We start from the raw sequence: 6,000 nt of genomic DNA, 5'->3' as shown, positions 1-6,000 counted from the left end.
GGTTATGTGGACACCAGAATTTGATGGCCGATTTGCTTCTTAATAACTCTTAAGTGCTAATGACCAGACTTTTATCCTAACTTCAAAATCCAAGCCAATGTTTGTACACCTTCTCCTGCTTCATTCAAAGCATGTATTTATCAATTTTTGAGCATTTTGTCCTGGCTGAAACCCAGTCTTGCATCTGTCCTCCTTGAGCTCTTTGCAGTATGGAAATGTTGATCTGCCGTCAACAAAATAATTTTCATTTATGAACAAAAGAGATAATGGTTAGTGATGAGGATTCTGCAGAAGGCACAGAACTAATACCAGAAGTTGGAGGACTAAGGGATGAAGAGCAATTGTGTACTCTACAACTTTTTAGGAAAAATTAGGTTATGTATGGCTGCAACTCCAGGGTTTCCTTGTTTGCAGCTATGACTTTAGTTGTAATCTCTTTTTTATTCATTCACTGGGTGTGGGCTTTGCTAGTTGGGCCAGCATTTATTGCTCATCCTTGTTGCCCTTGAGAAGGTGGTGGTGAAGCTGCTTTCTTGAATCGCTGCAGTCTCTGTCATCTAGATACACCCACACTGCTGTTAGGAAGGGAGTTCCAGGATTTTGACCCAGCAACAGTGAAGGAATATTTCCAAGTCAGGATGGTGAGTTTTGTTGCATGATCAAAAATAAAACTAAATCTTTCATCAAAGCATAGATGCATGGACCAAAAGGACAGAAGTTTTTAAGCCTTTGAAAGGGTTCAATAAATTGGAAACACTTAAGTCCAGACCTAGCAGCATAGCATGATTTTAAGTGAGGCAAAAGCAAAATAAATGAGCAATTCAGATAAAATTTCTTCATCAGATGAAGAAATTACCACTGCAAGCTGTTGAGCAGGATGCAACTTATTGAGGGAGAAGCGGAGAAATAATTAGATGGGAAGTGGAAATGGAATTGTGGTCTTCTGAATGGACAATAAAATTGTTTTGATAGCTTGCCAGAAACCACTCCAGTACTTTGCCAAGCATAGTCATGGACCAATCCAATGGAAGTTCATGTTCGCCAATGCTTTCCTGGGGCATGGTACCTGAAGGGTGAGGAGGAGGAGCTTACCAGAAATATTTCAACCAATAATTCTGTTTCTGCATCTCTTGTACCTTCTCCTTATCACCAGGACAGTAACCTAAGGTATATAAACCTATCTAGCACTCCTGTGTCCTCACCATTATTTTCTGCATTTTTCAGTTTTCTCACATTTTCTTTGTACTTTTGGGCATAATTTTGGTCTTTGAGAAGCTGATGTAGAGTTGCATTGATTTTTTTTTTAATACCCAGCTTCTCGATTATCAGCGTAATGAAAACTACAGTGGATCTAGCAAGAAGAAATTTCAGACTTCATACCTTTTTAGATTGACTCCATACTTCCTTTGCCTTATTTTTGATGAAGCCCATCACAATATTTAGCATATTAGATGACAAGATGCAAATCTGTTTTTTACTTGTACCCATTCTAACATTTTTTTCTTCACTTCTCATGCATGCTTTTATTCTCTTAGATTTATTTGTATGACTATCTTCACAGCTATTATATTGGACTTCCAGCAGCTCTCATTCATCATTTCTCCTTATTAAGATGTGCATCTATGTCAGTGTGTTAAAGCACACCTTTTTAAAATACTCCAGTGCTTCTCAGACATTTAGGCAGATGTCATCCTATTCTGCTGCCTCACTGACTTTCTTGTAGTCTTCCATCCAAGCGTTCCAGCAGCTAGCACTAATGCCAGCGTATTTTCAGACATACAAAGCAGACTAATGCCTCTTCAATTCTTTGATACTTTCCTGGCCCACCCCTTTTTGTGTAATGGAATTATTACTGCCAGTTTCAAAACACATTTGAATGTTTTTATGCTAATAATTAAAGAACGCAATTAGAAGGCATTTGCTTCCATATGTTATTGTGCCTTATAAACTCAGAGGCATAAAGGTGTACAGCACAGGAACAGGCCCTTCGGCCTATCCTGTCAATGCCGGCCATCAAGCACTGATCTATTCTAATCCCATTTTCCAGCACTTGGCCTGTAGCCCTGTTGATTACTGTTGATTAAGATTGATTGTTCTTTTGGGGAAAGCCTGAGAGTAAGCACCAAAGGTTACAATTAATCCAGATCTTCCTGTTAATTGCATAGGTCATTGCATATTGCACCATTGAGGCCTTTTTAAATAGCTTGCTGTATAATATTCACAATAGCTACACTCAAATGAAAGTGGAATTTAGTCCCATTTATGGTAAAGAAAACAAGTTGTAGAATACAATGGGACACTCTGTAAACTAACTAGATTTCACCTGTTAAAATGTGATATGCTTAAAATTAGAGGCTTTTAACGTTTTTTAAAAAAAATCAGTTTTCACAAATAAATTCCTGGAGTTTTCCCAGTTGGTGGGTTGATTAAAAATAGTTACTGTTTGATTCTTAACCTTTCAAAAGCACAAATTCTCCCACTTTTTAAAATGTTTTATTGTTTATTCATTCAAGGGATGTGGGCTTTGCTGGCTAGGCCAGCATTTATTGTCCATCCCTAATTGCCCTTGAGAGGTGGTGGTGAACTGCCGCCTTGACCTGCTGCAGTCCATGTGGTGTAGGTACACCCACAGTGCTGCTGGGGAGGGAGTTCCAGGATTTTGCCCCAGCGACAGTGAAGGAACAGTGATATATTTCCAAGTCAGCATGTTGAGTGACTTGGAGGGGTACTTCTAGGTGGTGTATCTGTTGCCCTTGTCCTTCTAGATGGTAGTGGCCATGGGTTTGGAACGTGTTGTCAAAGGAGCCTTGGTGAGTTCCTGCAGTGCATCTTGTAGATGGCACACACTGCTGCTACTGTGCGTTGGTGGTGGCGGGAATGAATGTTTGTGGATGGGGTGCCAATCAGGCAGGTTGCTTTGTCCTGGATAGCATCAAGCTTCTTGAGTGTTGTTGGAGCTGTACTCATCCAGGCAAGTGGAGAGCACTCCATCACACACCTGACTTGTATCTTGTAGATTGTGGACAGGCTTCGGTTCCGTTTGAGTGCAATTATTGTCCCACTGGCAGGACACACCCGCCAGTGGCGGAGGCACAGTGGTATGCAGTGGGGAAGGAGTTGCCCTGGGAGTCCTCAAACTTGACTTCGGAACCCATGAAGTTTCTTGGCATCAGGCCAAACATGGGCAAGTTAACTTCCTGCTGATTACCACCTACCACAACCTTCATACGAATATATGAATTAGGAGCAGGATGGCCACTCGGCCCCTCGAGCCTGCTCCACCATTCAATTAGATTATGGCAGATCTGAATGTAACTAACTCCACATTCCTGCCTATCCTTGATGACCTTTCACCCCCTTGTTAATCAAGAATCTATCTCATAGACGTTTACAGCACAGAAGGTTCATGAAGGCAGCTCACCACCATCTTCCCAAGGGCAGTTAGGGATGGGCAATAAATGCTGGCCCAGCCAGTGAAGCCCACGACCCATGAATGAATTAAAAAAAAACTTGGAATGCCATAGCATACAGGGCTACGGGCCAAGTGCTGGAAAATGGGACTAGAATAGATCGGTGCTTGATGGCCTGCACTGACGTGATGGGCCAAAGGGCCTAATTTTGTGCTGTATTACTCTGACTCTGAGGCCCTGCCCCACCCCCCCCACCCACCCATGGATACCTTTTCCCACCCCAAATGTACTTATGTATTAGAACGAGCTAATTTAACCAGGCTTTCTTGAGTCAAATAGTAAGTTTATTGCTTATTAAAAACCCAAGAAAAGGTAATAAAAATGCAACACCCATACACACAGATCAGAACTGAGGAGTTGAGTCCAAATAAAAGTTTTAAAAATGATATACAAATCAGTCTTTGGCTTGTCCGTGAGGAGTAGATGGTGAAACGTTGCAGCCATTAAGTTGGGTGATTCTGGTTGAGCTGACTTTGGCAGTTCAGTATTTGGCTTGGCGACACTTGGTTCTACGGGTTGGATGAAGAAGCTGTCCTATTTCCTTTTTGATTGTAGTTTTGCTGACTTGCCTCTAACAACAGAGAGAGATAGTATTTTGCCTGCAAGCTGCCAGTGAAGCCAATGAACAGCATGCAGAAATTGTTATAATTAGCAGGTGGCATGAAGTTGGTGTGCTGCTTGCATTCCATACAATGAGTGCAGGTTAACCATGCATCGCAATCTCCACACTCGTTTTCGGGGGCTAATCCCCATGTTTGAAACATATGCAGTCTTCTCACCTACCTCTTTTAATATATTAGGGTGGAAACCATTAGCTGCTGGAAATGTTCCCATCCTCAGACTTATTATTTTCTCTGTCGCCATTTTTAAAACTTGTGTTAATATTTAAGACATACATAGAATGCTTGCAGTATAGCGAGAGGCCACTTGGCCTGTTTAGTCTGTGCCAGCTCTCTACAAGAACAGTTTAGCTAGTCGCATACCTTGCCCTTTCTCTGTAGCCCTGCAATTTTTTCCCTTCAGGTGCTTATCCAATTTATTTTTGAAATCCAAATTTGAACATTAGGGACATAAGAAAATAGGTGCAGGAATATGTCTTTTGGTCTGTTACAATCTGGTTAGGGACCAGTAACTTTTTGTTTAAAGTAGACAAAGTTTGAAATCCCAGTTACCTACTAGGAGAATAAAACCACGAGATTCTACAATTTTAAACAAACAAGATAAACTTTACTAGACAAAATCAGAAAAGCAAAACAATCTACAATAACTATCTTATACTCTAACCTTCAGAATTAATGAGGTAAATATGGATTAACAGGCAAACTGGTCAAACACACCACACTGTACATTAAATGGCAGATGCAACTAAGACAGATCACTTGAATTTCTCAGCAACCTGCTTAGATGTCAGTGACCACTGAGAGTCACAAAATCTCCGTCTTCCGAATGAGGGATTTCAGTTCTTCATTTTCAAAGATATTGTCTCTGAATTCCCTCAAACTGCACTGACCTGGACTGCCTCAACAACTGCTCACCTCCCAATGTTTCAGTCTGTTCTCCTGAGACTGCTTTCCATGGGATTCACAAAGCTGCTCTAATAACTGGCACAATTCCAACCCTTTTTGAAGACCGCAAGCTCCACTGAGCTGCCCCTGACTTTCTTTGAACTGCAATCTTCTCTGTGAGCTGCAAACCACACAAGATTCCAACGGCGACTAACCACCTCTCCCAGCAAACGCACAGATTAAATGAAACCAGAAAACCTTCATAAGCTCCACCCACCTCCGTGATGACATAACCTTTAAGGGTTCACGGCATACTTTTAAACTAATTTACTTTAACTCCCAAAACACACCATCTCTCTGGACTGCACTTCTTCGCAAACAGAGTAAATATCATGTCTCCAGTTCTCCAGCTAAGTAAGCCCACCTGCCATTTTATGGGTCCTGCTTTTCTCTTCTAACTGTTTGTTTAATAGAGCTAACTGTCTGACTTTCCATTTTCTTTTATGCTTTCTGGCAATCGCTAAATCTCTAGTAATCCAGAGGCCAGGGCTAATGTTCTGGAGACGTGGGTTCATATTCCACCATGGCAGTTGTAGAATTTGAATTCGGTTAATACATCTGGAATATAAAGCTAGTATCAGTAATGGTGACCATGAAACTATCATCGATTGTTGTAAAAACCCATCTGGTTCACTAATGTCCTTCAGGGAAGGAAACCTGCCATCCTTACCAGGTTTGGCCTACATGTGACTCTAGATCCACAGCAAAGTGTATGACACTTAACTACCCTCTTAAATGGCCTAGCAAGCCCTCAGTTCAAGGGAAATTAGAGATGGGCAACAAATGCTGACTTTGCTAGCAACACCCATATCCCCTGAAAGAATAAATAACAACAATCTTCTCAGAACTAAACCTTACCTCCAAAATATTTACATGAAGCATGAGCTAGACATCAAAGGGCCCTCACATCTGCTCTGGAATTCAACAAAATCGTGGCTGATTTGATTGGGGCTTCAACTCTACTT

Source organism: Cetorhinus maximus, chromosome 1 (assembly GCF_964194155.1).
Source record: "Cetorhinus maximus chromosome 1, sCetMax3.hap1.1, whole genome shotgun sequence".
Lineage (NCBI taxonomy): Eukaryota > Metazoa > Chordata > Chondrichthyes > Lamniformes > Cetorhinidae > Cetorhinus > Cetorhinus maximus.
The sequence above is the reverse complement of the archived record's forward strand: the minus strand, read 5'-3'. Positions refer to the sequence as shown.